Here is an 11,556-nt window from a genome sequence, read left to right as displayed (position 1 = left end):
CCTCTTTAAACATTACTTGTGGGGCGCCAGAGTGGCCCAGTCGGTTGAGCTCCGGCTCCTGATTTTGGCTCAGGTCATGATCTCATGGGTCATGATCTTGGGGTCCCAGGATGGAGCCCTGCCATCCCACATCATCGGCTCCATGCTCAGTGGGAAGTCTGCCTGAATTCTCTCTCCCCCTGCCTCCTCCCACTTGGGTTCTCTTGGGCTCTTGCTTTAAAATAATAAGTAAATCTTTAAAAAAGAGAAAAACGTTACTTGTGTTGCAAAAATGAGAAAATGGGTTACAGCTTTCCTTTTTTTTTTTTTTTCCAACTCTGCTTGTTATTTGTTGCTTGAAGAAGTTCTTAGACGCTTTCCTGAACTTCCCTCCTGAAGTAGCCCCACCTACCTGTGCCAGAGGTAGACATGCTTGAAACACCCCTGAACAGCACCCAGTGGGTGGCACCGGGTATGCTCAGCTATCGCCTCATGGGCAAGTGCAGGTTGGGGGCCACCTTACTGCAGGGAGCCTTGGCTCAGCTCCTTCCCCTGTTAGCTCAGCACAGTGTGTTAAGGAAATGTTTCTTTCCATTGATCTGGGTTTTTTTCATTGTTCTTTAGATTCAGACTTAAAACTTCTGGATGGAAATAATAAAAGTAATTGTTAGAGGTCATGAATCTCACGTCTCTGAGCCTCATGTTAAGACCATCTCAATGGTTCCTGAAGCTGTAAATGGTCCAGAGCACCAGAGGTCTGCTTTGCACTCTTACTAGGGTTAGTGTTGTGTCTTTTTTTTTTTTTTTTTTTTTTTTAAGATTTTATATTACTTGTTCATGAGAGACACAGAGTGAGGTAGAGACACAGGCAGAGGGAGAAGCAGGCTTCCTGCGGCGAGCCCAATATGGGATTCAATCCCAGGACCCCGGGGTTACGCCTTGAGCTGAAGGCAGATGCTCAACTGCTGAGCCACCCAGGCGTCCGTAGTGTCGTGTCTTTAGAATGGCCACCTGCAAATGGTTCTTAGACTTTGTGTCCTTGTTTTTCTTTGCTGCTCTGCCTGGTGGAACTGCTCCAGTAACAGCTGGGGACTGGCCGGGGGCCCAGCTCTCTGTGCCCCTGATGCTTGCAGCCCAGCATGAAACACTGCGTTTCTCAGACTCCCCAGAGAAGCCAGGTTCCTGGTCAGGAACTGACCTGTGGCAGCTTCACTGGGGTCTCAGGCTCAGCAGGTGCACCTTTTCCATCCACTGTCAGGGAGATTCTTTAGTGTGGAAAGTGCATCAGTACTTGGCTTAGAGCGTGTCCTCTGACCGCCAGAGCAGCCCTGGCCTGAGTTCTGGCTAAAGAAATCTTGTACCCTTCACAGCTGGATGACCAGCCCCCCTCCAGGCACAATTCCTGTGTTGCTTATTGTAGGTGGTTTCAGGTCGGGTGGCAGCTGGGCATTTGGTGCCATCTCCTGGGTGGCTGGGTGCTCTGGCTCCCATGAGGTTTCCCTCCCTGCTTGGGGCCCTGTGCTGTTGACCCCCCGGGCGGTGGTCCTTTAGGGGTATGTGTGGAAGGCTGCACCCCTTGGGATTGATTAGGACCTGTGCTGAAGCTGGTGTCCAGGGCCTGCCCCATTCACCCACAGGACGACATCATGGCATGTCACTAGCACATCTGCGGGGTATTGAGGTGTTCTGTGCAGACCCAGGGCTGGCTCAGTGGAGCGTCCTTTCCATCTTCATGGGAGCCTCACATGGTCTCAGGCACGGCTTGGTGGGTGGGAAGGTGGCTGAGGGGAGGCCTGTGGTCCAGGGCATGGCTGGTGGCGGAGGTTTCTGTCCAAGGGGAGTGGTGGCCGACCTGTTAACGTCCCCATCCTGTCCCTGGTCGGCCGTGCTATGGTGCTGGTGAGAGTCTGCTTGCTGCTGGGTGGACTCTTTCTCCCTCTATGATGAATATCTTATAATACCTGCTTTACTGTCTGCAGTGAAATTTGGAGAAAATATCTCCTAATCACTTGCCTGGTTTGAAAAGGAATATGAAAAATAAAGCTGTAATTTGAATAAAACGTCCATCTAGACTCTCAGGCACGGCTGTTGGTTCCCACACCTGAGTTGTCACTCTGCCCTCACTGGCTGCGCACTCAGGACAGCAGACCAGAGCCAATGGGGATCATGACCTAAACCCTGGGGCTCTCCAGAGGGGCGCCGGGTCTTGATAACGTTCTGGGTTCTGCAAAGCACAGCCTTCTCTCCACAGTCTTGGTTACCACGTTCCAGATGATTCCACAAGAACTAAGAATGTGAACAGCAGTGGGTTCCAGGCAGAGCTGGTCTCCAGGGGCAGGTGATGCCAAGGGGGCCTTAGCCATGTGATGCCTGGCAGGCCGAGGAAAGCTGCGTGGGCACAGAGTGGATAAGGCACTGCACATTTTTGAATATCCCAGGCGCAGGGCAGCCAAGCCAAGGGGCCCAATGCAAGAAGTACATGAGTACGGTGTGTTTCTCTCCATCCACCGGGCACACCTGTGCCTCCCCGCACCCCTCCTGGGTACCCCACCCCCTTGCAGTCTCGAGTGCTGGAGGTGCTCCTTGTGACTCCCTGGTGGGGGGCTGTGGAAGGTGCTGGCACCTGATGTGTGTGCGCTCCCTGAGCAATGTCTCCTCAAAGCTTTGGGTGGAAACCAGCCTGAGAGGAGTCGCCTTCGAAGCTTGTGTGGGAACCCAGTCTCCTTGCTTTGCTCAGACCAGGGGCGTGGGCGCTGCAGGTCGGCACCTGGGCCCGCTCCCTGTTGGCCCCATTGTGATCTGCCATCCTTCCTGAGCAGGAGCAGATAATGAAGGGTCTGGGGTCCCCATGCTACTGGATTGTCCCCGGAGTGGCCCTCACCGCACACTCTCTCTGGGAACTGAGCAGCTACATTAAGTCCGGTGTGGGCCCATGGAAGTGGACGGTGTGTGCTCGACCAGCTGGGCTAGGTTCCCTGGCGTCCATACTCCTCAGCAGCATTTGGCTCCAGGATTTTGGAGGTCATGCAGAAGGGAGCCTGCCTGGTGAGCAACTCTGCCCAAGTCACTTGTGAACATTTGGGGGTCATCAGGAAAGGGCATGCCCCAGGTCATGTATTCCAGAAAGGGCCAGCCCTGATCATTGCCCTGACCCTCCCACCACGTGCCTGGAAACAGGACTGGTGTGGGGCTCCCTGGCCCACAGCCGTCCACCATGTGGCCAGCACCTTGGAGGAGCAGTGTGAGGATGGGGTGGTCGGCTGCTGGGAGTGCCTGGCGGTCCAAGAGGTACTCTGGGAAATGTGTAGGAGCCTGTGTGGGCTCAGGGAAAGAGCAGATGGCCCCCTGATGGGGGACGAGGAGCAGACCATCATTTCCTGCGGGTGGGAAGGAATGGCCATCTGCTCCAGGGCACAGTGTGTGTGACGTCACACCTCTGGCATGCAGTGGGTTCCAGATGCGTGATGGCTGAAAAGCCAGGGCACAGGAGCTTGGATGTGGGGACACAAGCCTGGGGAAACACTCAGAAGCCTGAGGTCAAGGGTGAGGGACAGAGGTGTCAGGGATGTGCCCATGTTACCTGCTCTAAGACTCCTCCCACCTCAGGCACCGTTAGGGGTGCAGTGTGTCCTTCAGAGAAGCTGTGTTGAGCCCCAACCCCTAGCACCTCGGACGCACCTGCATTAGGAGACAGGGCTTTCACAGAGGTGATGGGGTTAGCTGAGGTCACTGGGTGGCCTCAATCTATAGGGGCGGTGAGGAGGCTACACAGAGGGGTGCAGAGCTTTGGGCTGTGCTTCAGCAAGCTGAGGGTGGCCGCTGGCCACCAGCCACTGGGAGAGGCTGGAAGAGATTCTCCCTTTGGGTTCAGGGGGCACCGGCCTCGGACTTGAGTCCCAGAAGTGGAGAGAACAGACGTGGACCAGTTTGTGCTGTCATCCCAGCGGCCCCGGGAACCTCCTGCCCTGTCTGCCCTACGTCCCGCCATCCTGGAGCATGAACTGGGTGCTCTTGCACGAAGCTGTCTTGCCACAAGCCGTGGCAAGCTCCCAGCCGGCCGTGCAGCCGCAGAGCACAGGTCTGGGGGATTGGAGAGTGGCTGTGTGGGCAACTCCACTCGCCAGGTGCTGTCCCGTGACAAACACGTGACCTCTTGCAGCCTCTGGTTTCCCTGGCCTTGGGTGACCCCAGAGGCAATTCTCGTTATGAATTTTGTTTCTGGCAAGAAAGAACTAAGAACCATGTGTGGGAGCCCAGGCCCCCATGGCAAGAGGGGCAAGGGATTCCTTTACAAAGCCCCAGGACGTGTGTAATTTGCGTTTCTGAAATGGCGCAGATGAAGTTTGTGGCCTTAAAACGTACTTTCTCATCGAGGGATGTCAGGCGGGGCCCTTGCTCCCAGGAAGGACAGGGGAGTGCTTGCACCCAGTGTGCTGGGTGCCAGCTGCACGGCCAGCCAGGATGGGCAGGGCTGGGGGGAAGCCATGATCAATATAAGGCAAATTCAAGGTCGCTGACCTGCAAGCCATCCCCCCAGGACTCCTGGGTTGTGGGGTCCCTCCTGTGTGCTACATCCTCAGAGGAAACGCACAGCACAATGGAGGAGCAGTGAGGACTGACCATGTGTCCCACTCGGAGGGACAAGCCGTGGCAAGCTCCCAGCCGGCTGTGCAGCCGCAGAGCACAGGTCGGCAGACACCTGCCCAGCACAGGCAGCCCCTTCTCGCCCTCGCACCCCCTTGACACCCTCCCTGTCCTGGGATGCCATCGACCCCAGGGGAGGGAGGCAGAGACTTCTCACAATGTGGCCTGCCCACAAATCCCTTGGGTTTCTTTCCCAAGGGGGAAATTCGATTTTAATGAATTCAATTAAGTTCAAATTGAATTAGTGTCTTACCTTCGGGGGAGCGGTGATGAAAGGAAGGCTGGGAGACCGAACTGCCCCAGCCAGGTGGAAGGGGGCATCAGGCTGGAGGTCAGGGTGCTGTGGTTGGTGGGTGGCAGGTCTGACTTAGGAACGGTCAGCCATGATGCTGGGTCCTTGATTTGGGAAAGGTCATGCTTGTGTCATGAGCTAGCGAGGGTGGACGTTCTGGATTCCCCCTCCCAGTGTGGGGTTAGAGCTTGCCTGTGCACAGTTTATCTGGGTTCTTTAAAGATTTTTATTATTCTTTTTTTTAAAAGACTTTATTTATTCATGAGAGACACACAGAGAGAGAGAGAGAGAGATTAAGAGAGAGGCAGAGACACAGGCAGAGGGAGAAGCAGGCTCCACGCACGGGGCCTGACAGACTCTATCCTGGGACTCCAGGATCAGGCCCTGGGCCGAAGGTGGCGCCAAACCGCTGAGCCACCCGGGCTTGCCCAGATTTTTATTATTCTTAAGTAACCTCTACCCCATGGTGGAGCTTGAGCTCACGTCCCCTGAGACTCAGAATTGCACTTGCCACTGACCGAGCCAGCCAGGCGCTCCTGTCCTTCTGTTTTTACTCAAACACTTCTGACACCAAATATGCGGATTGTTTCCCCAACAATGTGGCCTCCAGCTCTCAGACGGTGGCGGGGTGTCCCATGATTCGGTTCAGTTAGGTTCAGACGCCCAGAGTTCCCCACAGGACTGGCCCCTTCAGACACCAGCTACAAGAGCCAGGTCTCCAGGGTCCCTGTGCTCTGTCCAACTTGGCAACAAATGAGGAGGGTCCCACAGCACCCTCAGCTCACTTTGCTAGAACAAAACTCTGAAAAAAACACTTCATTTACCTAATCTCCCGTTTAGTGGGTATGAGTGGAAGCGACAGGATGAGGACTGGGAGGGGCCCGAGCACGTGGGGCGTGCCACCCTCCTGTCATGTGGGTGAGCTCAGCAGCCCAGCAGCTCCCTGGACGCTGTCAGTCAGGGACTTTCCAGGCGGCCCTGCCTGTTGGCGTGATGGACAGTGCCATGGGCTGTGGTGCTGGGCTCTGTGTCCTCCCCCGACCTGTGCTGGGGCCCAGCCCCAGCCCCCTGCTCTCTAGGTGCTCCCCACTCCTATCACCCCTAAACTCGAGGGTTCTTGGAGCTGTGTGCCAGAGACCAGGGACAAAGGCCCAGTATTTGCCTTTATCACATCACGGCTGGGAATGACGGCTAGCCTAGGCCCCCACGGGAGCACATCACACACGTGCACATCATTTGTCACCCGTGTCTGTGTCTGATGGGAAGAGCCCTGGCCAGTGACCTCGGGGCCAGGGTTGCAACCTGAGCAGCGGCCCTCTGGGCCGGGCAGGGGTCCCTGGGGCGGACAGTGTGCCCAGATGTGTGTCCCTTCTGGGGCTGGGCAGCTGCACTGTCCTGAGTATTTTGGGGGAAGTGGGAAGTGGGTTCCCTGCTGGATGGGTGTCCGGAGGCTGCTGGGACAAAATGCCACCAACACGTAGTCCTCTTTCTGGGCTGAGTGGTGCAGCAGGGGCCTCCACACGGGCTAGTTGCCGTGTGGCGGGCTGGTCCCTCCTGGGGGCTGCAGGAATGGTGGCTTCCTTGCTTCCCCGTCCTCATGGCTTCTCCCTCTGACTCTGACCCTCCTGTGTCCCTTTTATGACAATGGGCCCCAGTGGGCTCCGGCGGTGGTAACGGACCCCTGGACCTCCGACAGGCCCTCAGCCATGGCTCCAGAGGCTGGAGGTCAGGGTCCCGGTGCTCGCAGAGTTGATGTCCAGTGAGGCCACTCCCGGTTCTCAGATGCGACCTTGCTGTGTCCTCACGGGGCGGGAGGGATGCCGCAGCCTCTGGGGTCCCGCTCCCTGGCTCCACCCCGCCACCTCCCGCATCCCCACACCTTCACCTTCACCTCAGGCAGGGTTAGGTCCTGACTCGGGACTTCGTGGGGCGGGGACATGCACCAGCCTGCAGAGGAACCCACCTGGGACCAGGCCCATCCGGGAAGTCCAGGACAGTCTCCCATCTCCAGGTCCCTAACCCAGTGCTGTCTGCCTGGTCCCTCTTCCGGGTCAGGTGGCACATCCACAGGTTCTAGGGCACAGGTCGTAGTCCCCTGGGGGGGGGGGGCTTGTTCAGCCCACTGTACTGCGTCACCGGCAAGGAGTCCAGGGGACACGACATGGCCTGTCAGCTGTTGGGTAAACCAGTCTGCACCCGACCTGACCTCGGGGTGTGTCTAAGAGCAAGTGGGGAGGTAGCAGGTGATGGGCTGGTGTATCCTTGTGTGCCCCACAGGCAAGGCAGGAGCCCTAAGTGGGCTAGGTAGTCTCCCCTCCCTGGAGGGCTGGGTGACAGGTCCTCACTGAGTGGCCGCCTTGCTCAGCAATCCCATCAAAGTGATGGTCAAGGCTCTGGAGTTGGCACAGGGGGGATGGTTTGGTTGCAGACTGGACACTGGTGCCCTGTCTGTGATGAGCCCAGAGTCAGTGAGCTGGGCTGTGCCGCTGTCATCAGGCTCCCAGGATATTTCTCTCTGCCAGCATCCATCCGCCCCTGCCCCATGTCCCCTAATGCTCCCTCCTGGGGTTCTGTTTCAGTTTCACCTATTCTCAATTTTTTTTTTTTTTAAAGACAGGAGGTTGGCCTGTTTTGTCCTGGCAAAAATACTTTTTTTTCTTTTATAATACAATCTTCCGGGATCCCTGGGTGGCGCAGCAGTTTGGCGCCTGCCTTTGGCCCAGGGCGCGATCCTGGAGACCCGGGATCGAATCCCACATCGGGCTCCCGGTGCATGGAGCCTGCTTCTCCCTCTGCCTGTGTCTCTGCCTCTCTCTCTCTCTCTCTCTGTATGACTATCATAAATAAATAAAAAAAATTTTAAAAAAAATATAATACAATCTTCCTTTGGGATCCTAGAAGGAAATGTGCTGACAAGCTCCGTGGGCCCCACCACTAAGGGACTGCCTGCCTGACTGTCCTGCTTGTGGGCTCAGTTGATGGCCATTGGGGACCCAGCACACCTCAAATTGGGCAGTGACATGTATTCCCTGTTGATGTTATAGGAAAACTGAAATATGCTGGATTTTATGGAGTCAAAACTGAACATAGAGGGATGCCTGAGTGGTTCAATGCTTGAGCGTCTGCCTTCAGCTCAGGGTGTGATCCCAGGGTCCTGGGATCGAGTCCTGAATCGGGCTCCCCGCAGGGAGCCTGCTTCTCCCTCTGCTTGTGTCTCTGCCTCTCTCTGTGTGTCTCTCATGAACAAATAAATAAAATCTTAAAAAAGAAAGGATGCGGGATCCCTGGGTGGTGCAGCGATTTGGCGCCTGCCTTTAGCCCAGGGCGCGATCCTGGAGACCCGGGATCGAATCCCACGTCAGGCTCCTGGTGCATGGAGCCTGCTTCTCCCTCTGCCTATGTCTCTGCCTCTCTCTCTCTCTCTGTATGACTATCATAAATAAATAATAAAAAAAAATTTTTTTAAAAAAGAAAGGATGCTAAGTGACAATATAAAGACAAATACAAGTGTAAACCTCACTGGTAAAGGTAGATATATAGTCAAATTCAGAATACCTGAACACCATAATGGCCATGTAAATCACCACCACCTCCAGTGTGACGCTTAGAAGTTGAAGCAGCACTGTTAAAACAACAGCTACAATAATTTGTAGACGGACACATGATACGGAAAGAGGTAAAGTGTGATGTCAGCAGCATAAAATGGGAAGAAGTGACAATGTGGAGCTTTTGCATTTGACTGAAGGTAAGCTGTTGTCACCTTAACATAGACTGTTGTAGGGGCTCTGGCTGGCTCAGTTGGTGCAGCAGGTGACGCTGACTCTCAGGATTGTGAGTTCAAGCCCCACAATGGATGTAGAGCTACTTAAAAGAAAAACAGGGATGCCTGGGTGACTCAGCAGTTGAGCGTCTGCCTTCGGCCCAGGGCATGATCCTGGGGTCCTGGGGTCAAGTCCTGCATAGGGGTTCCTTGCATTGAGCCTGCTTCTCCTGTCTCTGCCTCTCTTTTGGGTCTTGTGAATAGGTAAATAAAATCTTTAAAAAAGAAAAACAGACTCTTACGTCTACATAAAGGAGAAAGAAAGGGGTTAAAGTAAACCCTGCAAAAAATGAGCTACAAAACAAACAGCAAGAGGGGAATAAAAGAACAAAATAATACAGAACAATGAACAAAGTGGCAATTCTGAGTCCTTACCTATCAGCAGATACTATAAATGTCAATAGGTTAAGTTTTCCAATTGAAGGACATACCCCAGCTGAATGGATCGTAAAACAAGACCCAACAGTATACTGCCTATAAGTGATTCACTTCGGTTCTAAGGATAAACATGGGCTGAAAGCAAACGGATGCAAAGAGACGTGCCCTGCACAGACACCAGATGACAGCAGGAGTGGCTGTGCTTCTATCAGATAAGAGGAACTGTTGGTCAAAACTGGTCATAAGAGACAAAGGAGGTCAGTATGTGGTGATAAAGGAGTCAATTAACCACGAAGATACAATGGTTGTAAACACATAGCACCCAACACGGGAGCACCTGAATGTTTGGAAAAAATTTTAACAGAAGTGAAGGGAAGAATAGACATACAATCATCAGAGGGAACTTTAATACCCCACCTTCAGCATTGGATAGAGTGTCCAGAGAGAGAGTCGGTGAGGAAACAGTGCATCTGGACAACGCAGTGTACCAAATGGACCTGACAGACATAGACAGAACACTCCATCCAGCTGCTGCAGCAGCAGAACGCAGTTCTCCAGTGTACACAGTGCACTCTCCAGGACAGATCGTATGCTGGGTCACAAAGCAAGTCTTAACTGAAGGAGATTGAAATCCTATTGCATGTCTTTTCTGGTCACCATGATACAAAACTAGAAATCAGTAACAGGAGGACGGGGCACCTGGGGTGGCCCAGACTGATTTAGGCGTCATGAGATTAAGTCCCATGTCAGGCTCTGTGCTCAGTATAGAATCTTTTTTTTTTAAGGATTTTATTTTTTTTTAAGATTTTATTTATTTATCATGAGAGACAGAGAGAGAGAGAGAGAGAGGCAGAGACACAGGCAGAGGGAGAAGCAGGCTCTCATGCAGGGAGGCTGATGTGGGACTTGACTCCAGGATCACGCCCTGGGCTGAAGGCAGCGCTAAACCGCTGAGCCACCCAGGGATCCTCAGTGGAATCTGCTTGAGATTCTCTCTCCCTCTGCCCGCCATCCCCCTGAAATAAAGAAATAAGTCTTAAAAAAAAAGGGGGAGGACAACCAGAAAATTTACAAATACGTTGAAATGAAAAACCACATCTGAACAACTGATTGGTCAAAGAAGAAATCAAAAAAGAAATCAGGGTATCTTTTTTTTTTTTTTTAAGATTTTATGTATTTATGAGAGAGAGAGAGAGAGAGAGAGAGAGAGGTGGAGACACAGGCAGAGGGAGAAGTAGGCTCCATGCAGGAGCCCAATGTGGGACTTGATCCCTGGACTCCAGGATCACACCCTAGGCCAAAGGCAGGTGCTAAACCGCTGAGCCACCCAGTGATCCCCAAATAAGGGTATCTTGAGACAAAACACAATGTACCAAAATTTATGGGATGGAGCAAGAGCTGTTCTAAAAGGGAAGTTTATAGAAACGAATGCCTACATTAAGAAAAAGAGAGAGCTCCAATAAACACCCTAACTTCATGCCTCAGGGAAATAGAAGAACAGAATAAGCCCAACATTAGCAGAAGGAAGAAAATAATGAAGGTGACTACAGCAGAAAGAAATGAAATAGGGTCTAGAAAAACAATAGGAAAAAAAATCATGGAAGCTAGGATCTGGTGTTTTAAAATGATAAACACAATTGACAGATCTTTTGTAAGACTAACCAAGAAAAAAAGGACTTAAATCATCAAAGGTATGGTGAAAGAGGAGACATTTAGAAGAGACACTGCAGAAATACAAAGGATCATGAGATGAGTATGGATAATTATATGTCAACCTGGATAACTTAGAAGAAATGGATGTATTCCTGGAAACGTACAGCCTACCAAACCTGAATCATGAAGGGGAAATCTGAATATATCAATATTGGCTAAGGAGATCGAATAAGTCATCAAACATCTCCTCACAAAGGAAAGCTCAGGACCAGATGGTTTTAGGGGTGAATTCTACCAAACATTTTAAGAATCAACACAGATCTTTCTCAAACTCTTCCAAACAAAATTGAAGAGGGGAAGCACTCCCCAAACAAATACTCCATTTTAAAAATTGGCAAAGGATCTCAACAGACATTTTTCCAAAGAGGACATAGCAGTGGCCAACATGTACATGGACAGGTGCTTGACATCCCTCATCATCAGGGAATTGCAAACCAAAACCACGATGAGATACCACCCTACACCTGCCAGAATGGCTACAACCAAAAATGCCAGAAACCCGTGTTGGCAAGAACGTGGAGAAATGGGAACCCTCCCACTCTGGAAGGCAGTATGGAGGTTCCTAAAAAAATTAAAAACAGAACTATCACATGACCCAGCACTTTCACTTCTGGGTATATAATGGAAGAACATAAAATCACCATGTCAGAGAGACACCGACTCATTACAGCATTATGCACAACAGCTAAGACATGCAAACAACCTGAGTGCCCTGAGTGCATCATTGGAT

The sequence above is a fragment of the Vulpes lagopus genome, chromosome 12 (genome assembly GCF_018345385.1).
Source record: "Vulpes lagopus strain Blue_001 chromosome 12, ASM1834538v1, whole genome shotgun sequence".
Classification (NCBI taxonomy): Eukaryota; Metazoa; Chordata; class Mammalia; order Carnivora; family Canidae; genus Vulpes; species Vulpes lagopus.
Note: the sequence above shows the minus strand (reverse complement) of the source record.